Below are 22,957 nucleotides of genomic sequence, written 5' to 3' on the forward strand. Positions count from 1 at the left end.
AGAGAGAGAGAGGCAGAGACACAGGAGGAGGGAGTAGCAGGCTCCATGCTGGGAGCCCAATGGGAATCCAGGATCGCACCCTGGGCCAAAGGCAGGCACCAAACCACTGAGCCACCCTGGGATTCTACCCCCCCCCCACACACACACACACTGGAAATTCTAAAACAAGTCTTGAAGTCTTGAACACCTTTAGGACTGAAACTCTGCCTTCCTGCTCTAGTAACTTTTCCACTTCTGCATCCAAGGTCCAGAGACTGCTGGCCAATGTCATCACCATTGCCTGCCTGTGCCAGATACCTCCCTCACCACTCCCCTTCCCCAATCACATTCCATGACTACCATCTGTCTCCATACCCTGCATATCCTATGCTTCATTTATCACAGTCTTCTTCTGTCCTCTGTAACTATTTCTATAAGATTATCCTGATGTCTCCTCCAGCAGCCTCTGCAATTATGAATAATTTGTCAGCAATCTACACGCTCAGACTGTATTTATATCAAAGTCTAGCCACTGGTCTCACCTTATTTTTTGTTTTTATATGTTTTGTCTCAAGAAAACAACCATTCTTGACACTTAAGACGCAGGCATTTTTCATTTAGCTTTTCTCTAGATCCATAAAACAAAAGCTCCAATTGTATAATCAAAGAGAGCAGGAGATGGGGGTTTGGTCCCAAAGCACTGTGATCAATATATTTGATATTCATTGAGTATTTAAGATAGGCTAGGCACTCCACTACATGCTTATTTCCGTTTAATCAGCCATCCTTACAAAGCTCTATGAAGTTGGTATTAATTATAACCACTTTATAAATGAGGAAATTGAGGCATAAAAATTCAATATGGAGTTGCACAACTAACCAGTGGCAGAGCCAGTTCTCAAACCCAGGTGTGTGTGCCTCAGTTCTAATCATCAATTTTCTAACTACTTCACTTCTCCTTTCCGAGTCTTGGTTTCTTTACTGTGAAATAAGCCGGTGGGTGGAATGGATCATAGGACTTCAAAAGTCTCTTTCATATCAAAAAGAATATAAACCTGTCAGTGCAGATTAAAGTTTAAGATGGAGCTTGTCTCACTTATCTTCTGCTTCTTGTGAATCTCCCTGAAGGAGCAACAGCATTGTCTCCAGGTCTGAAGGCTTGTTCTGTGAAGCAGGGATCTAGCTCAATCTCAGGGGGCCCAAAGCAACAGATATCAGAAGGTAATTCCACAATAACTTTGTAACAACCTCAATAAATTTAGTCTTATACATATTAGGAGTCTAATAATTTTTATGGCCGAATGAAGAGTTCCATTGGAGTTTGAAAATTTATAGCTAAGAGTAATCTGAAGACATGTCTTTGTCCAACTCAGAGAGAAATTGGAGTTAAATTGAAGCTTAGAAGATGCTCATTAAGGAAGCCAATAGACTACCCCAAAAATCTTAAGAATGGGAATGACTTAAGAGATATTACTCAATACTCAATACCTCCATTTTACATATGAGCCAGCTGAGGCTAGGAGAGGGTAAAGAGTTGCATGATGACTCATGAAACCCTGAGCTGTTATTATCTTCCCTTGTTATAGTTAGAAAAACTTAATGGCACTAAGCTGAATCATTGATGGGTTTACCTGAAGGATTGCATTTCACACAAAAGGAGGAAGGACTAAAATCTGAATTCTAACACCACCTTCTCTCTATGAAGATTAAACACCCACGGGATACATCTTCCAGTTGAACCTCTGCAGGAAAATCCTTCAACCCAAAGGCATTGGTTCAGATGGCTCTGTGGTTCTTTGCAATCACAGCATAGGCCTTTGTTATCAGTACTTTGAAGGATATATTTAAGTGTCAAACTCACTGAAGTTGGTCAGCTACATCCAATAGAAGGATTGGCTAAGATCAAGGTAGCATTACATTAACTGCTTTAAATATAATGAAATCTTGTTGAACCCTGACAACAGGGTTGTCAATAATAATTTATCAGAATTGATAATGTATTGAATTGCCCTTCATTGTTTTTTTTGCCAATTCAAATTCTCCCATGCTTAGAAGTGAAGTGCAAAACAGAGTTGTGAGTTGACAATACCAAGGCACTTCATCTCATTCATAGAAGAGGTGGATATTTAAAGCAATGAGGATGGGGGATCCCTGGGTGGCTCAGCGGTTTGGCACCTACCTTTGGCCCAGGGCACGATCCTGGAGTCCCGGGATCGAGTCCCGCGTCGGGCTCCCGGCATGGAGCCTGCTTCTCCCTCTGCCTGTGTCTCTGACCCCCCGCCCTCTCTCTCTCTCTCTCTGTCTATCATGAATAAATAAAAAATAAAAAAAATAAAGCAACGAGGATGAAGTATTTGTGCATCAAACTAAGTCAGAGTAAACTCCAGAAAAAGTTTCACAAAGAATTAGAATTATTCCAAAGCCAGATTTTGTGTAAGATCTTTTGAGATCTTACCTCAGGGCCCCTGTGAGAAGCTAGTGGTGGAGGATACACTACAGGACCAGAACTATGGGAATTTATCTGACTTGTAAACGGACTCCGACCAGGGTGGCTGACAGCTCAAACTGCATTGTCTGCAGGAATGTTGAAACAGCTCAGGTGAGCTGGTGGATCCAGAACAGAAATCCAGTCTGACAGGTAGGGTGTGAAGCAGGAGCATGCAGGCAATGGTGAGGTGATCTCAGGTAAGTTTATCAGCGTGGCACTATGGTCCGGATGAGCTGCTTGTTTGAGCAGGACACCAGGACTAATGAGTGCAGGGAAGAGAGATAAGATCCAGTGTCCCAAGAAGTGGGGAAAGGCAAGACACAGACAGAGTGTCTAGGCCTAGTCAAAATGGCTATAAACCTGCAGGTTCAGATGGAAATTGGGGCACAAAAGTCTATTCATATTGACTGAACAAGGATAGCAGGAAGCAGGCGAGAACTGCAACTTAGGTGAGGTAGTATGCTAGGCCAGCGCCTACCTGGGTACAGTGCCTCAAGTCCACAGAACAGAAACTATCCTTGGCTTTTCCTGGTAGATACGTTTAGTGTACTCCTGGTCTCCAAGTTTGACTCAAGGAAGAGACATAGGGGCCTCAATGTCCACCACGTACAGGGGCAAAAAGGCAGGGACTGGAACTCATGCTTTGAAGGTCACTGCTCACTTATCTGACAGCGATAGCAACATAGAAGAGCAAACAATTAATCTCTGGAGGAGAAAGAACACAAATGCCATTCTCATGACTTGATATCATTCTGGGCCTTTTTTTTTTTAAATCACCTTCTATTGGGTGATCTGTCAGGTACTCACAAACTCACCTCTGCCAGGGCAGAAATGGCTGCAATCAAGCCCATGTGTTGCCCCTACTAACTAGAGTATTTGTACTTAATAAAGATATTTAAAAATAGTCACAAAAATGTAGTCCCTAAACCCAAGATCAGTATATTTTCAAAGATGGTTAAATCTTGGGCTTTGACGCTTGAATTATAAAGAAGAAGAGAGAAAAATAAATTGAGGGGATGGGCACAAGGATGTTCTGTGTCATGGGCTAGTTGTGAGTCAACAGTACATCCTTCGTAAAGATTGCCCTGTTCTAAAAGATATCCGTTATAAAACCCCCTCGGATTTTTTAACACTCGAGTATAAGCATTCTTATTATAAAGCATTATGCAGTTTTATGATCGCAATTGCTTGGATATATGGAGTATATTTTGGAATCCTCATTTTGCACTTATGAAGTTAAAGCTATAGGCAACAGAGTCTTTTGCCTACAGTTATGACAATAGAAGAGTTTGAGTCCAGACTTGCTCCTGTGTCTTCCAAGTCCCAGAACCCAGGCTCGTGGAAAAGAAAAACTTCACACCAGGGGGGATCTCTGGGTGGCGCAGCGGTTTGGCGCCTGCCTTTGGCCCAGGGCGTGATCCTGGAGACCCGGGATCGAATCCCACGTCGGGCTCCCGGTGCATGGAGCCTGCTTCTCCCTCTGCCTGTGTCTCTGCCTCTCTCTCTCTCTCTCTCCGTGACTATCATAAATAAATAAATAAATATTTAAAAAAAAAAAAAACTTCACACCAGACACTTGTTAAAAAAGGCAAGGCATATTTTATTGGAGCTAACTATAGTAAGGGAGAGACTTCAGTGGGTAAATTGAGTTCAACTCCACTGAATAAGAAGTAGTGGGCTTTTAAAATGCTGGAATGTGCTGAAAGGGAAGTACTGAAGGACACCAGGACTGAGTGGCCAATGTGCTTAGGCCTCTCTGGCATTTATTAAAGTTAGGTTCCCACCCTCCCACAGAGACTCTGGCTCTATCTCTTATTGATCATATTCAAAGGGATGGCACCCAGGTCCTTGGGACAGACATTTCTGGGTTGCAGAAGATACATCTCAAAAGGGACAGAAAAGGGACTTACAATTGCAGGTTTTCTAAAGTAAATGTTCTAAAAAAAGTGAGGTCAGGGGCATATAGTCTGGTTTTGGCTGGAACAAACAGTAAATTCTTTTGGCAACATTGAGCTTTCTCAGGTGGTCATTTAAAGGGGTTGGAGTTGTCATCCAGGGATATGGACTTGAGCTAATAGAAGCCAGGCTAGAGTTTGTTCAAGTCTCTTAACTGGGAGGTGGGATGGAAGGGGGGATGTGGATAAAGTCATGTGTGCTGAGAGTTTTGCAGTTTTCACTTGTCAGCATTCCCTGTGGTCTCTTCATTCAGTGTTGGATGGAATGGATTTAAGGCTTCTGGGGATGTCTTCCTTATGCCAACGCTAAAGAGAAGCCCAATCTTAGTTTAGACTCCTGAAAACTGCAAGCCTCATGTAAGATCCATGCTTGCTCTCAACAGCATACTCTCCTGTGAGGGTCCAAGATGAAGGATTGCTCTCTTTTATGCTAAAAGGCTGTATCTACCTGCCTTTCTGCCTTGTGTGTCAGAAGAACCATTTGTCCAGTAGCTGTAAGACAACTGTGGCCTACACCCTAGAGGAAGCCAAACTTTCCAGTAAATCTATTCACCATAGGCTCTGGAAACCTTGCTGAAAGGCTCAAGGGGAAGCAAATATATTATTATTATTTCCACTGTTTGATTCTTGTAGCATTCATTAGATGATTATAGCTTTGAGATTTGATGGATGGAGCATTCTATTTTGTCACTGTATTTCTGAGCTGGTCTGTAGCTACTCAATAATTACCACGCAACACAGTGGAGGCATGTTCAAGAATGCTAATGAATTATCAGTTCTCTTAAAGCCTCATTAGATTTCTTGATAGCAAAGCCTCCCATTGACAAGATCTCTAACATGATTTTCCAAAGACCCTTGTTGCTTGTCAGGCAAGAGATTATCTGTGCATGCATGAGGTAGTTTGGAAACCACCCTGATTTTCTGCTATGCCGTTGTCACACACATTTGTTTTTGTTAGAGTTTTGTATGTGTGTATCTGTGATAGATGTGTGGTATGGAGGTGGGAGAGGTGGATTGAGGTCTCTGGAGAAAATAAAAGAAAGGCAGCACTAAATCCCACTGTAGAATTGAATTTTCTAGTTGAGAATTATTTTAAAGTCATCTTGAACTATTGTGTTTCACCCCAAAATCTGTTTTTCTCTCATAAGTAAATGGGAAAATGATCCCCTCAGTTCTTCTGGCCAAAAGCCTGGCCATTATCCTTGGTTACCCTTTCTCTTTTAGCCCTCACATTCAACCACCGGCAAATCCAGTTGGCTACCTCCAAAAGATATCCCAAAATTCTATTCTGTTCTCTGTATCTGCATTATCATATCTCTAGACCAAGCCATCACCCACTCTGTCCTGATCTAGTAAAACCACTTCATTGCTTGGTTTCTTGCTTCCATTCTTACCCCCTTAAAATCCATTATCCCCAAAGTAGCCAGAATGATTTTTATGAAAATAAATCAGATTGTATCACTCTCCTGTTTCAAATCCCCCAATAGCATTCTATAGCAAGTAGAATAAAATTAAGACTTCTTTACCTGGTCTACATTGCCCTGTAGGAACTGACCCTTATCTACCCCTCAGGCCTCTCCTAGCATTCTCTCCACTCTTCACCACCCTCTAGACAGGCCTAACTCACAGCTTTTGCACTTCTTGTCCTCTTTGCCTGGAGCATTCTCCAGGCAAAGCATTCTCTCCTCTGAGCTTCACATGGATGACTCCATCAGTTTCAGCTGAAATGCCATGTGAGAATAATTCCTTGAAGAACAGCCTATAAGATTGCTCTGTTTTATTTTCATCAAAGAACTAGTCAGGGGATCCCTGGGTGGTGCAGCGGTTTGGTGCCTGCCTTTGACCCAGGGCGCGATCCTGGAGACCCGGGATCGAGTCTCACGTCGGGCTCCCAGTGCATGGAGCCTGCTTCTCCCTCTGCCTGTGTCTCTGCCTCTCTCTCTCGCTCTCTGTGACTATCATAAATAAATAAATTAAAAAAAAAAGAACTAGTCATTGGTTAGGATTTTATTATATTTTTTATGCCCATTTGTTTATTGCCTGCCTCCCTTGACTTGAATGTAAGCAACATGAGGGCAGGGACCTTGTTTTTCTCGGTCACTGCTGTATCCATCATACCTAGAAGAATGCCTGGCCTGTAGCAGGAGCTTACAAAAGATTTACTGATTGAATGAAGGAACAAATAAACAAGTGGATGAATGTAGTACAATTCCTCTTTTTAAAATGAGGAAACTGAAATCCCAAATTGAAAGCAACTTGTCCAAAACCTCAAAGAAGAGACTTATTCTTCTGATCTTGATTTTTATGATCTTTCCAACATATTAAACTGCATCTCAACATGGTTCTCAGCCAGGGTGGTTTTGCCTATCAAGATATATTTGATGATGTCTAGAGAGATTTTCAGTTGTCCTAACTGTAGAGAGATTGCTACTGGCATCTAGTGAGTACAAGTCAGGGATGCTGCTAAACATTCTATAATTCACAGGACAGTTTCCCACAACAAAGAATTAGGTGGCCAAAAATGTCAGTAGAGCTGAGTTGAGAACCCTTAGTAGTAATTGCAAAGGCAGGATATGCCTCCTACATTCTCCACTCTTCCTCTGAGCCACGGGAAACCTTACATAAGACTGCCCCCATTGCTCTACCTGAATTAAACAACAGTCATCATCCAGGGAGGATGTTGTCTTGGACCACTAGATTAATCTTTTCTCTCTCTCAAGTCAATCCTCCAACATCTAATTAGCATAGAACATGCCACCTTCAATTAATATTGGTTATGAAATTTGTTAAAGAAATTAATTGCCCAAACTGTCCCTTCTGCTCACCTGTAGTCTACCTATCTTTCAGTCATAAATCCTACCACTTCCAGGAAGTTTTTCCTGAGTCCCAAGCAGAGTTCATATCTCCCTACACCATATTCTCTTAGCACTAGATGTGTATGAATTAAAATACAAACTTAAACTCAAGAGTTGCTCATTTTCCCACCATCCCCAGCTTATGCATTCCTTGAGGCAGGCATAGAGTCTCAACTGGGCACTGCACACAGAATGGGTGCTTAGTAAGTACCTTATGGAAGGAAGATGCATATTTCCAACAGGCTATATATCCATTTAAGGTGACAAGAAAGAAAACCTTGCAAAATCAACACAAGAGAAAAGGCAAATCTTTCCTCTTTCATTGCAGCAAAAGGAAGTTGGAAGGCAGGAGCATTAATTGACATATCTTTTCAGTTTATTGCTTCTCTTTTGTGGATGAATGTAGGCATTTGTGAGGTAGGCATGTAGTCAACTCCCCACCAACTTGGGAACAGCCTGAATGATGAATTATCTCTAAGGTGGTGGCAGGGGTCCCTGGTGCTGGAGGAACAGTGTGGTCTCTGCAAATCCCTAAGCCGATGACAGGGACAGGGCAGGCAGCAGGCTGTGTTATCTGTACCCCAAGGAAGATAAGGAAAACAAAGTAGCCACCCCCATACTGCTTTCCCAGAAAGCCGGCCGGCTTGACTTAAGCCTACTGTGCTATTTAACTCAACACAGTTGCAAACAAACAAGATTAGAAATGAATGATAGATTTCTTTTTAAAATAGAACATGAAACAAAAGCAATTTTTTTTTTTTTTTTGTCACCATGGGTAAAGCAATGGAAGTGCCTGTTTGAGGAAAACAATTACACATCAGCTTAAATTACCTGTTTTAAAACACAAAACTCTGAACCCTAGAAAGCCTTTAGAAATATGGCCATGTTTCTATTTTATGGATGAAGAAACTGAGATCTGTAGAGCATAAAGGACTGGCCTGAAATCATATAGCACACAGTGGAAACCAGAATCTATAACTGAGCTTCCTGTCCCCAGTTCCTATTGTATGTGTGTGATGTGGAATGGGGGGGGGGGGGTAAAGTGGGGGAAGGTCAGTGGACCAGAGAGTCTAAATACCTGGGCTTCAGATTTTATCAAACGACAAACTATATGATTTAGGACAAGCCACTGCTCCTTGCTTCACCTTCCCCATCCATTGTGTAATGGGATTGACCTGAATGACCTGTAAGCTCCTCCCATTCCAGCCCATGCTGGACTTCAGCACAGGCTAATAATAAATAAACAAGCAAATAAAAATATACAGAGTATATACTTTATACCAGACACTGTGCTAAATATTTTTTTCACACAGTATCTCATTTAATCTTTATAACCCTATAAAATAGGCATGTTTATTTTGCCATTTACATATGAGAAAGCTGGGACTCAGGTTAAGTAACTGGCTTAGAGTCACACAATTGATGTGTAGTGACAGTAGCATTTAAACATCTACCTGTCTGAGGGATCCCTGGGTGGTTCAGTGGTTTGGCGCCTGCCTTCGGCCCAGGGTGTGATCCTGGAGTCCTGGGATCGAGTCCCACATCAGGCTTCTTTCATGGAGCCTGTCTGACCTCAGGGATAGAAATTACAAGTTCAATGAATATTCAAATATTAGTTCAGTTCAGTTCTTCAGAGACTGAGAACTCACACCCATCTCCACAGAAATAACCCATACTTGGGACATTCTGACTGTGACAAAAACTATATCTCTGTAATTTATACCCTGTTGATCCACCAAGAAGTCTAACATTTATTCTATAAAAACAGTTCTTTAGATGAGGGAGAATTATGTTTATGACCCTTATTCTGAATATCTTCTATTTTTGTAAATTTTGATTTCTAATCACTTCTCTGGTTCTTTGTTTGGACCTACTTTCAATTCCCTTATTACCTCAGCAGGATGCCTCTGCCCACACCCAACATATCTTATACTTTCAACTTAGAATATTGAATAGAATAATGCTGATTAAATTCCTAGTGTTTGTAAAAAGGATGGGAGCAGAGATGATAAGTTCATTGAAAATATGAACAAAGAATCTTTGTTTGGAGCCATGATAAAGTCAGTACGGAATCATCCTCTCATTTTTTTCTTTTCGAAAGATTTTATCTATCCATTCATGAGAGACAGAGAGAGAGACAGAGAGAGAGAGAGAGAGGCAGAGACACAGGCAGAGGGAGAAGCAGGCTCCATGCAGGGAGCCTGATGCAGGACCTGACTCCGGGACCCCGGGACCATACCCTGGGCTGAAGGCAGCACCAAACTACTGAGCCACCCAGGGATCCCCCATCCTCTCATCTTAAACAACATTTTTTAGAGGGTAAAATGAGCCAAGGGAAAGCAATAATAAAGATCAAAGTTAAAGTCTATGAAATAGACAACATAATAATAATAGAGATAATCAATTATCTGAGAAAGTGCTAAAATTGGTAAACCTCTAGCCATATTGATCAGCAAAAAGAAGGAAGGAAGGAAGGAAGGAAGGAAGGAAGGAAGGAAGGAAGGAAGGAAGGAAGGAAGGAAAAAAGATCATTGGTATAGATTTTATTGATATTAAAAGACTAAAAAGTAAATATTATAAACAACTTTATGCCAGTAAATTCTACACATTATTTGAAGTGGACAAAAGCCTTGAAAAACACAAACTACCAAAGTTTACTAAAAAAAATAAATAAATAACACAAATACACCCATGTTTTTAAAGACTTTGAATAAATAATTAATAACCATCAAAAAAAAATGACCATGCCCAGATGGTTTCACTGGTAGATTCAACCAAGCACTAAAAGAAAAAATGATAATAATTCTCCATAATATCTTCCAGAAAAGAAGAGAGAACACTTCCTGACTCATTCCATGAAGTCAGCATTGTTCTTGATACAAAAGTAGACAAAGATATTATATTAAAAAAAAAAAACACAAAAACTGACAACCCAACATCCTTCCTGACACAGAAATTCTTAATAAAATTTTAGCAAATTTGGGGATCCCTGGGTGGCTCAGTGGTTTAGCACCTGCCTTTGGCCCAGGGTGTGATCTTGGGGTCCTGGGATCAAGTCCCAAGTTGGGCTCCCTGCATGGAGCCTGCTTCTTCCTCTGCCTGTGTCTCTGCCTCTCTCTCTCTCTCTCTCTCTCTGTGTGTGTGTGTGTGTGTCTCTCTCAGAATAAACAAATAAATAATCTTTTTAAAAAAATAAATAAATACAATTTTAACAACTTTAATTTAGCAATATAGAAAGAGTTCACACATCATGATTGAGGTTTGTCACAGAAATATGTTTTCCTTAAGATTTGAAAATCAGTCTGTGTAATTTACCATATTAAGAGACTGAAAAAGAAAACCCACATGATAATCCCAATAGATACAAAAAGTATTTGACAGAATTCAATGTCTTTTCATGACTAAAAACTCCTATCAACCTAGAAATAGAAGAAACTTGTTCAAACTGATAAAGAGCATTTATAAAAAGCTTTTGACTAATATCATATTTAACAGTGGATATTGAATCTTAATATTGGGAGAAAAAGGCAGGGGGATCCTGGGGTGGCTCAGCGGTTTAGCACCTTCCTTTGGCCCAGGATATCATCCTGGAGACCCAAGATTGAGTCCCACATTGGGGTCCCCACAGGGAGCCTGCTTCTCCCTCTGCCTGTGTCTCGGCCTCTCTCTCTCTCTCTCTCTCTCTCTCTCTGTCCTTCCTGATTGAATAAATAAATAAATAATAAATAAATAAATTAAATAAATAAATAAATAAAATCTTAAAAAAAAAAAAGAAAAAGGTAGGAACACCTGTTCTCAGTGCTTTTCTTCTGTATTATTCTGGAAGTCCCAGCCATTGCAATAAAGCAAGAAAAATTTCCACACAAATTGGAAAGGAAGAATAAAATTATCATTATTAGAAGATGGTATAATGTATTTGTAGATCTTAAGGAATCTCCAAAACAGCTATAAGAATTGGTAAGTTTATCAAGTTTGCATAATACATGAAGATTGTTTAGAAGCAATAAAAATTAATTGTATATAAGCTATAAGCAATCATAAAATAGAATTAAAAATCAATAACTTACAATATCATCAAAATATGAAGTGATTAAGGGCATCTGGGTAGCTCAGTCAGTTAAGTGTCTGCCTTCAGCTTGGGTCATGATCCCAGAGTCCCAGGATGGAGCCCCATGTCTGGGCTCCCTGTTCAGTGGGGAGTCTGCTTCTCCACTTGTACTCTCTCTCAAATAAATAAATAAAATCTTTAAAAATATGAAGTAATTAGTGATAAATTTGACAAAAAATGTGCAGAGTTTATACACTGAAAACTACAAAACATTAATGAGACATGTGAAAGAACACCTAAAGAAATAGGATATATCACACACACAGATTGGTAGGCTCAATGTTTTTAAGAAGTTAATTCTCTCTAAACTGATCTGTAGATTTGATGAAATTCCAATTAAAAATCCAGCAGGCATTTTTTTATCATTAAGATCTATTTATTTTCTAGGTAGTAATAATAGCAAATGGCAATAACACTGTTTTTTTAAATAATAAATTTATTTTTTATTGGTGTTCAATTTGCCAACATACAGAATAACACCCAGTGCTCATCCCGTCAAGTGCCCCCCTGAGTGCCCATCACCCATTCACCCCCACCCCCCGCCCTCCTCCCCTTCCACCACCCCTAGTTCGTTTCCCAGAGTTAGGAGTCTTTATGTTCTGTCTCCCTTTCTGATATTTCCCACACATTTCTTCTCCCTTCTCTTCTATTCCCTTTCACTATTATTTATATTCCCCAAATGAATGAGACCATATAATGTTTGTTCTTCTCCGACTGACTTATTTCACTCAGCATAATACCCTCCAGTTCCATCCACGTCGAAGCAAATGGTGGGTATTTGTCATTTCTAATGGCTGAGTAATATTCCATTGTATACATAAACCACATCTTCTTTATCCATTCCTCTTTCGATGGACACCAAGGCTCCTTCCACAGTTTGGTTATTGTGGACATTGTTGCTAGAAACATCGGGGTGCAGGTGTCCCAGCGTTTCATTGCATCTGTATCTTTGGGGTAAATCCCCAACAGTGCAATTGCTGGGTCGTAGGGCAGGTCTATTTTTAACTCTTTGAGGAACCTCCACACAGTTTTCCAGAGTGGCTGCACCAGTTCACATTCCCACCAACAGTGTAAGAGGGTTCCCTTTTCTCCGCATCCTCTCCAACATTTGTGGTTTCCTGCCTTGTTAATTTTCCCCATTGTCACTGGTGTGAGGTGGTATCTCATTGTGGTTTTGATTTGTATTTTCCTGATGGCAAGTGATGCAGAGCATTTTCTCATGTGCGTGATGGCCATGTCTATGTCTTCCTCTGTGAGATTTCTGTTCATGTCTTTTGCCCATTTCATGATTGGATTGTTTGTTTCTTTGGTGTTGAGTTTAATAAGTTCTTTACAGATCTTGGAAACTAGCCCTTTGCAACTATCTTCTCCCATTCTGTAGGTTGTCTTTTAGTTTTGTTGACTGTATCCTTTGCTGTGCAAAAGCTTCTTATCTTGATGAAGTTCCAATAGTTCATTTTTGCTTTTGTTTCTTTTGCCTTCCTGGGTGTATCTTGCAAGAAGTTACTGTGGCTGAGTTCAAAAAGGGTGTTGCCAGCAGGCATTTTTTAAATACAAATTTAATTTTCAAGATGACTTCAAGATCTATATGACAATTCAAAGGACTTACTATGGCTAAAACAACTTTGAAAAACAAGAACAAAGTTGCAGTTTTTATACCTGATTTCACAATTAAAAATCTATAATAATCAAGGCAGCACAAATTTGACATAAAGTTAGAGAAATCTATTAATACAACAGAATTGAATATAGAATTAGACCCACATGTACATATATGGTCAATTGATTTTCAACAAAAACACAAAGGGAATTAAATAAGGGAAAGGATACATTTTCAACACACTGGTAAAATTTGATAGTCATTTGCAAAATGAATCAACCTCAACTCCTACCACAATATTAGAAAAAAGTAACTCACATGAAACAGATTTAATTATGAGATAAAACTATAAAACATTTGGAAGGGAAAAGTCTTAATGACCTTGTGTCAGGCAAAGACTTCTTAAGTAAGACATTGAAAGCATAAAATATGAAAGAAAAACATAGGTATGTTGAATTCCATCAAATTGCTCTTCAAAGGATGCCTGGGTGGCTCAGTGGTTAAGCATCTGCCTCACCCTCAGGGCGTGATCCCGGGGTCTCAGGATCAAGTCCCACATCGGGCTCCCTGCATAGAGCCTGCTTCTCCCTCTGCCTATGTCTCTGTCTTTCTCTCTATGTGTCTCTCATGAATAAATACATAAATCTTTTAAAAAATTTCTCCTCAAAGGGTACTGTTAGGAAATTTAAAGTGAAATCACAGATTAGGAAATAACATTTGCATGATATATAGCTGACAAAGGGCTTTTATCCAGGAAATAGAAGGCACTGTTACAATTCAGCAACCTAATTTTTTTTAAAGATTTTATTTTTATTTATTCACGACACACACACACACACACACACACACACACACACATAGAGGCAGAGACATAGGCAGAGACAGAAGCAGGCTCTATGCAGGAAACTCTATGTGGGATGTGCTATTTGTATCAGCCAAAAATTCGACCTAATATGGCTAAAACAATTTTGAAAAACAAGAACAAAGTTGCAGTTTTTATACTACCTGATTTCACAATTAAAAATCTATAATAATCAAGACAGTACAGATTTGACATAAAGTTAGAGAAATCTATTAATGCAACAGAACTGAATATAGAATTAGACCCACATGTACATATATGGTCATACACAGACTCCACCTGAATGTCAATCATCAAGGTAATGTAAACAATTTGTGGCAAATCAATCTGATGGGACAGTAGTTTTCAGCAATAAAAAGAACAGACTATTGATACATGCCACAACATGGATAAATTTCAAAATAATTATACTGAGTATAAGAAGCCATGTCAAAAAAGAGTGCATAGTGCATGATCCATTTGTATAAAAAAATTTTTTAAGGGAGGGAGAGCAGGGAGGGGTAGAGGGTAAGAGAGAGAGAGAATCTTAAGCATGCTCCACACCTAGCACAGAGCCCAACACGGGGCTTGATCATGACCTGAGCCGAAATCAAGAATTGACCACTTAACTGATTGAGCCACCCGGGTGCTACCATTTGTACAAAACTTTTAAAAAATGCAAACTAATCTACAGAAAAAAAATCAGTAGCTTCTTGCAAACAAGAATAAAGAGAAGAATATGGCGTGAGGAAAATTTTTGGAATGACGGAAATCTTTGTAATCTTAATTGTTGTGTGGTTATAGGATGTATCCAGATGTCAAACCTGTCCAATTTTACACATTAAATGTGTGCAGTTTTTTGTACATCTACTATATCTCAATAAAGTGGCAAACAACTTTTTAAAGAAGTGAGGCAAGGAAGGAAGACTTAAAATTTTGTAACCATGACCTTGACAGAATCCTCAATGAGAAAAGCATGTAAGGGGGAAAAACATTGAGAAATTATCTTGAAGATAATTCAAGAAAAAGTCATGATATATTTGGCAAAGAGCTTTGAATCCACAGGATTCTATCAACCATGTTTCCTGTCTTAGTTTGATTCATGTTGGTTTGATGGAAGAGATAATCTGAGAAGAAGCTGAAGCAGTGGTTTTAGAGTGTAGGCTGCAATATAATGCATGATACTTGAGCAGAGTATAAGAAAGGATATGAAATCATAGGCTTAAAAGTGTCACTTTATCACACACTCTACCTCCAAGCAGAGTTTATGTCAGAGACAGGTGGAGAAGAAAGCTATGCCCCATCCATTTCTCTGCACTGTGTTCCTAATATTAGGGAATGTCTAGCCACCATCCATCAAGGAGGCTTGGATTCATTGACTCCCCTCTCCCTTCATCTCTTGGAGTAGCCATGGAAGAAATCCTTCTGAATCTCCCCTGGGAGACAGCCTACTATAAAGAGTACAGTTCCTGACAGCATCCATCTGCAGTTTTTAAAGATCTATCATAGCATTTGAGCTGAGCCCCTTTTCTGGCAATCCATAGTCAATGAATGAGCATCACCATGTCTGCCCAAGTTGGATTCCCCATAGGACAATCCTGGGATTAGAGCTGTCTGATGGGTTGGTGAAAATGTTCTCAAAGCTTCCCCAAAATCTGAGGTTCTTCCTATGTAATCATCCATCCTTCCCTCCTCCTCTCCTTTCACAGATTTCAGATCTGCAGTGTAGTCAGAGACTTTCCCTACCCACTTTTTCTCCCTCTTCTCTTTATTTTTCACAGACATTACCTCAATATATATCTCACACTTATAACTCTATTTTGACATCTGCTTCCTGGAGGGCCTGAAATAACATGCACCCTGTCACTCATTCCCATCAACTAAATCCCCAAGTTCCCCAACTTTACTGCCCCTGCCTTCAGTCAGGCTGCTATTGCCCAGGAACTACCCTGAAATGGTCCACCATTGGATCTGAATTCCAATGGCAGCGTTACTCTGGGAATAGAGTACACAGTCTGAATATCTGAAAAGGAAGTCTACACATCCCTGAGAAAAAGATATGATTTGGAATGGGGCTATGAAGTCTGATAATTCACTGGCATCTAATGTTCCACATTCCAATGTTACCTTTTCCATCTAAAACAAGAACAATGTAATCATATCATAGTCTCTGCTTTCCTTTGCAAAGAAGCAGGGAGGCTGGTGAAAATCTTGTTGGTAAAGTGCTGTGAACTTCTTGGAAGCTCTGATAATCTTCTATCTATGGATGAAAATGCTGACCTGCCATTATTCCCATACGTGCTTTTCATTTTGGCTACAAATAAGGCCTGGCTGCCTTCTTCTGGTGTTTATGATTCTTTAATCTTGTCTTTCAGTACCTTTCTCCTCCTACGTATGTTCCAGCCAAATGGAGCCACTCGCTTATCCCCAAGCACAGTCGGTGCTTTCTTGCTTCACTAACCTCACTCATTCTCTCTCCTCTGTCTGGAACCTCCTTGCCTCTCACTCCCAAAGCTGCTTGTCCAAATTCCAGCCATCATTTAAAGCCTATCTGAAACATGACATCCCCTAAGAATCCTCAGAGGTATCCTCTCCCTCTGCTACCATTCCACAGTAATTTTTTTTTGTATATTTCTCATAATATCCATTGCTTTCTATCTTGTCTTGTGTTTATTCGGTGCATATCTTGGACCCCCTACTAGGTTAAAAGTTCCTTGCTCATCTCTCTGATCCTCATTCTCCTCTAGCACCTGCCCCCTACGGGGCCTCTCAGTCCCTTGGTCCTAAATAGGTCATTGTTTTCAAAGTGGTGATGGCTTCCCTTGTACATTTCCATAAAATGTCTCTTTGAGACCCAACATCACAGACTAGCAGGGTTGCTAGAGAGGGCTAGGCATCTTTGCCAGGAAATCAAGGTGTATTGTGCAAGCATGTGAGTCCTGCATCGTTAATGCAGTTCTCTGGTCAAACTGGCTAAGAGAGTAAAAAAGCAGATCTCCAAACTTCACATGAGGATATGAATGCCCATCATTTTTAAAACAGATCCTTTCCCCCAGTGTCTGACCAAAGGTTTCAGGAGTTGTTGCAGGTTGGGGAGAACATCAATAATAGTAATTCCCATCCAATCCCTAAAACCCACTTCATTCTTTGTTCTCTCATTCTATTCTCCAGTTACCACCAGGTCTGACTTCTGGCCATCCACCACTCACTCTGTAAAGTCATGCCAAAAACATGGATGGAGTTCCAATGCATTTTTCTGAGAGCCTTACAGTGCTTCTAGCCTTGCCAAAGGGTTCTCTTTCTCTGCTACGTGTATCCAAAACCAGCTTCCATGGACATGTTTACCACTTAGTAAACATTCAACAACATATGTTGAGGCCTATTGTGTGCCAGGAACAGGCCCAGGCATATAGAGATAAATAGGACCCAGATCCTGCAGGCCAGAAACACTCAGTGAGCCAAAACAGCCTTAAATCTTCTGAAACACATATTTTTTTTCTTGTTCAGATTTTTACGACCTCCTTGAACACTCTTACTCTGTCAATTCTCATTTTAAGTTTCAGTTCTAGAATAGTTTTAAAAGACCAAAAATAACCTTCTTGATTTGGGTGATCGACTCAGCCAACTCTATCTATCTACTTTTATAAAAGCTCTGGGACAGGTCATCAGCACACGATAGTACAGTAATCCTGGTGTAAGACACAAAAAGAGGAAAGTTGTTCTCTCACAGCTTAGTCTTCCATGCAGTATAGATATTCTTTGTTCTTTTTTTTTTTTTTTTTTTTTTTCCAGGAAATAAAGACAGCTAAGAACAAAAAGTTCTAGAAGGCAGTTCATAAGACCTCAGGCAGATCATACTCTTGTATGGCAATTTTCTCAGGTGTGGATAATTAGCTCTGGCTGAAAATGCAAGAATATTTTCCCCAACAGAGCAGGAACAAACCTGGTGTTTGTCTTAATTTGCAAAAGGTTTCTAACAGTAGCATTTTTAATCGACCAACCAAATATCCAACAGCTGCTACCAGCCCGGGTCCTGAGGCTGGAATGCAGTCTGACTATTAATTTCCTGAAAGCCTAGCAAAACAAGTTGGATGCCAGATTCTCAAGTAAAGTCTCCTCTTCGAATAACAAATCTTTCTCCAGCTTTTTAACCTCTTCCCAAGGTCTCAACCAAGATAAAAGAAACATAAAAGTGTCACCTTGGATCCTATCTTACCACTACTGAACCACCTGAGAAACCTATCATGCTTGCCAGCAGCGATTGGGCTTCATCTTGTCAACTGCTTGGCTGCCCTGGGATTTTCCATTCTTCACATCTGTCATTATCAAGACACACAGACATTTGTCAGTGAGCTGAGCCTAACTTTTAAAGAGTTGCTCCTGAGACATGCTTCAAAACTTGAAAGCCTGGATATGTGGAATGAGCTCTGGGCAAGCATGGTGGACTTATAATTCCCTGTTTATCCTTGAGAAAACTATTCTCTTTGAAACTGTGTATTTACCTGAAGTACAGGGAAATAGTACCCATCTGCCTACTGGATGTCGGTAACACTCAAATGACGTAATGTATATGAATATGAGAGCAAAAGACTCCAATAATTAGACAGTAACCCCTGACAGACGAGTTGGGCTCTCGATGTCAAGAGAGAGAAACTGAGATTTTTAAGCAGGCCAAAGACCAAGAGGAACAAAATCAGTCAGCAAAGCCTGAGATAACAAGCTTGCACAAAATTCAGCAAAATTCGCAAAAAGACCCCTGCAATACATCCTGTTATGTTCTCCAGCGGTTGTTACATCCTGAAACTGCTACCAGAAATAGTGAGCTGTATCCTGCTTGCCACTCTGCTCCTGAAACTTGCAGTTTGGGACTTGTGTCTGGCAAGTTTCTGTAAAGGACACAGAACTTGTGGGGTTTTGTTTTGTTTTGTTTTGTTTTGTTTTTGCCTATTTAGCCCTGAGCTTAATCCTTCCCCTTAAGAGCATACTTTTGATTTGTTGGGAAGCTATGTCTCTGTGATTTGCAAACTGTATGGCAATAAAACTTTTCCTTGCCTCTGACCAAATCTTTGCATTCCAGGAATTTTAATTGACAAATACATTTGATAATAGGAAAAAAATCACTGTGTAAATGTAAAGAAATAATATGGTTGATGGTTAATCTGTTTAACTTGTATTTGCTTATATAGACCTAACATAAATAGAGATATGGTCTTTGTTAAATAGCAAAAAGAAAGAAATATGTTAGGGTTAAGAAGTAACACCTGTAGCCTGGACCATGTTTGAATTTTAGCATGCTGTCAGGTACATGGAGAAATAAGTTTTCATTGAATAAAACCTGTGTGTGTGTGTGAGTGATGGGATACAATCTGGGCATCAGCTTAAACTCCATCTGTGCCTTAGCCCGTAGCAGGCATCTATCTCAGGCATCTCCATGCTCCTGGAGGGTGTTGCTAACTAGCCCCAGGCATTACTGTTAAGGAGGCTTGTGCCAGGTCATGGAGCTCAGTGGAGGAAACCAACAGGTCCAAAGATGTTTAAGAAGTTTAGTTGGGTATCATTCTGCTTAAAAGTGTTGGGAAAATATAATTGAAAACAAAATCTCTACCCAACCCAGAAAACCTCTCTACAAAGGAGGGAGAGAAAAAGACACTTAGCCAATTGGCTTTATCTGGAAGAGAAATAAACTTTTCATATCTTTATGATAAGAAGTAGCTTCGCAAATAGGAGCAAGGTACTCACTGAAATTAGCCTCTGACCTCCTATGGGAACTGGGAAATAAAGAGCTATCTCCCTTGATGTTTGCACTTCAAAAAGATAATTCCCAGATTCCTGAGGAAGACACTCTTGGGTCATATGACCCAAGAGTAGTAAAAAACTGACAATAGATCTATCTAGTCTTCAAAGGGGTGCCTGTCAAAGAAATAAAGTGCTTAAAACTACAAGTTTTATTTTTTTTAAAGATTTTACTTATTTATTCATGAGAGAGACACAGAGAGAGACAGAGACATAGGCAGAGGGAGAAGCAGGCTTCCTGTGGGGAGCTTGATGCAGAACTCGATCCCAGGACCCCAGTATCATGCCCTGAGCCAAAGGCAGATGCTCAACCACTGAGCCTCTATTCTTAAATTACTTAAGAATAGTGACCAAATTATAAGTTTCTGAAGGTAAATGCTCTAAGCAGAAGGAAAAGAAGGAAAGCCTTTCCTTTATTTTCAACAGGAAAACTAAGCCTCTTATTTTAAATTTGTATTTGCCCTTACAACAGCCCATAGCTTTTTAAGCAGAAAAGTTATATTTGAGAGAACTGATGGAAGGTATGATTGGTGAATTTTCTGGTGATAGAAAATCTGGATAATTGTACTCCCTTTATGGTTGGCTTTGGAGACCAAGAGAATCCCCGAATTCCTACTTTTCCAATGGCAGGTCTCAGACCTTTTTGATCTTATGACCTCCTAGTAACTAAAAGGAAGATATCAACTCTCACATATTAGTCAACTACTAGTTCATATCTTCTGTCCTTCTGGATATTTCTGCTCTGAATGCTACCCTCTACATGATCTCAGCCATTATCTGTCTAGGAAGCCAGCCTCCTTGCTGACAACCTCTGCAACTCTGACCTCTCTGTTTCACAGAGTGTTCTTGCTGGACTCTTGAAGACCTGGGGCTGGAGAGCTGAAACCCTGTTGGTCACATGTTGTGGTTCTACATTCATCACATCCTAATGCTGCTCAGGCTTCCCACAATATTGTCACAGGTCACCCCTTAGTGACAAATGATGTTTGAGGAAGCTGCTCCCTTCACCACCACCACCTGCTTACCTTCTTACTTTCCCTGCTTACCTTCTATATCCAAAACTCTCTTCTACAAATAGGGGTACACTTTCTCCTTCCTGTGTCCCACTTGGATCCCCAGTGATAGAATTCTTTATATTTTCACATGTAATCTTCTCTTACCTAGTGCATAGGTGCTCTGAAAGAACTAGTTGGGACAGTTTAACGTAGTGCCTTGAGGACAACCGGAGTCCCTAATTCCCAAGATAGTCTGATTTTAACACTGAAATTCCCCCAACTCAGTCCAGATTAAATGAGGACAGTTGGTTACCCTAAGACAACATCTAAGACTCTAATGAACATGCAAATTCCCTGGGGATTTTGTGAGCATGAAGACCCTTGTACAGTGGGTCTGGGGTGCGGCTATATTTTGATCATCAAGGGCATAAAGTAGCAGCATCCAGAATTTGGTTTTTGTTTTCTGTTTTTTGTTTGTTTGTTTGTTTGTTTTGAGATCTCTAATTCCTTCCCTTTCAGTCTTGCTACTGAAAGTGAACATCCATACTAGCCTCTATTTAGCAGTGATTTCTCTGTACCCATGATCCTATTGTCCTCATTGCAATCTGGCTTTTGCCAGAGGCTCCTCTGACTTACCAGTTAGGTTAGTTGCAATCCTGGTAGTAAACATTATTGACCTCCTACTCAATATCCATCCCTAATATTTTCCCTCCTATAGGAACTGAGAAATGAGCAAAATGGATCTAACAGGATTTAGCAACTATGTTTTCTAGATCTTGTCTTATAAATTAAGAATAGAGACCATTTATTACTCATTCCTGGTCCTTGAAACACAAAGCATGATTCCTTGCTAACAGTAGACTTTCCATAAATGCTTGTTGGTACTCTCTATAGGCCCCCATCTCATTCTCCAGCATCTAATCAACACTTAGAATCTTTCTTGCAAATAGAAAAATGATAGTAGCAAAGGCATCTTGAAGTTTTAAGGACATAGAATTTAGAACTGAGTTTTAAGAATGGCTGTGTATATCTCTAGGCTTCACAATTACCATAAAATGCTATTGTTTGTCTTTAACAGTGATGGGACTCAGGAAAGGGCCACCCTCAAACAGGCCAAAGTGGCATATAAATTATTCTGAATTAAAGTTACTTAAGAAACAGCAGATGCAAGGAGGACACTCTGATACTCACTCCTATCTCCTTGAAAGCAGGAAATAAATGTCCCATGCGAAAGGTATTCTCCCTATACCAGGATGTAGAGAGACATTCTTACTTCCAGAGATAGAGAATTTAGGGCCAAGAAGGCTATATAAACAAACTCTGATTAGTTACTTCACTGATTAGTACCTAAGTCTAAGTCAGTTCTTCATAAATTTATTGTTTCTTTGTCTAAAAGGTACATAAACAGCCTGCTTTGGCCCATTCTTAGTCCCTTATCTATGACACCTCTATACATATGAAATTAAGTTTGTGGTGTTTTTCTCTTGTTAATCTGTCTTGTGTTAATTTAACTACTGGACTAGCCAAAAGAACCAAGAGGGATAAGTGGAAAATTTCCCCTTCCTGATAATAGCAAATCCTTTTAAGTACGTGGCATTACCCTATGAACTCACTTACTGAGGTTAAGCAAAGAAAATAGTTTGCAGGGTAAACACATGTCAGTGGACACTCAAAAAATAGTGTTAGCCTAGGATGCATCATCAACTTAAAAACATCTCTAAAGTAGATAATTACTGTCCAACTGATGGCAAACAAATTAATAGAGTTAAAATTAGCACAATTTATTTAATATTTTGTTTTTCCTGTACAATGGCTTTGTTTGCAGGTAGAGGAACAAAAGGAGAAGAAGGAAAAGGTTGAGCAGAAAGAAGATAGAAGAGATGCTCAGGGAAACTTCTCATTATATAACCCATCTAAAATATAAAAAACACATATTTTGTCAAGGCATGGATGAGCTGTGGGGAAAGTGAAGAAGCCAGGCGTAAAAGAAAAAATAGCTTGTCCTAGCATGAGCTCTGATCCGGGTTGCCTAGGGTCTGGCTTCTAACTGAAGACAAAGCCTGAGCTTGGGTGGAGTAGGAGTGGATTACAGACTGCCACACAGAGCTGGATTCCTTAAGGAGAAAGTCCCACAACTCACAGAGGAAGAAAATGGACAAATACCTGATTTTACTTTGACTCTAGCTGGAGGAGAAAGAGGAAAGTAAAGTAAAGGAGGAATGAAAGTAGAAGAGAGATTGAGGGGAAGAAAGAAGGAAGGGAAAGAAATAAAAGAAAAAGAAGAAAGAAAGAAAGAAGAAAGAAAAGAAAGAAAGAAAGAAAGAAAGAAAGAAAGAAAGAAAG

General features: G+C 39.9%; 1 protein-coding gene across 9 annotated transcripts in view; it reads left to right on the plus strand.

Moving 5' to 3' along the window:
- Positions 1 to 22,957, plus strand: part of RTP4 (receptor transporter protein 4) — a 114,329-nt gene that overhangs the window by 69,673 nt on the left and 21,699 nt on the right. The window contains exon 4 of one of the 9 annotated variants that reach the window (XR_005383872.1): positions 17,990 to 18,889. The exons of the other annotated variants lie outside the window; for them this stretch is intronic. The gene's annotated coding sequence lies outside the window, so the exon portion shown is untranslated. Of the gene's footprint in view, positions 1 to 17,989; positions 18,890 to 22,957 lie in introns of those variants that run through there. 9 annotated transcript variants of the gene reach the window in all.

Source organism: Canis lupus, chromosome 34 (assembly GCF_011100685.1).
Source record: "Canis lupus familiaris isolate Mischka breed German Shepherd chromosome 34, alternate assembly UU_Cfam_GSD_1.0, whole genome shotgun sequence".
Classification (NCBI taxonomy): Eukaryota; Metazoa; Chordata; class Mammalia; order Carnivora; family Canidae; genus Canis; species Canis lupus.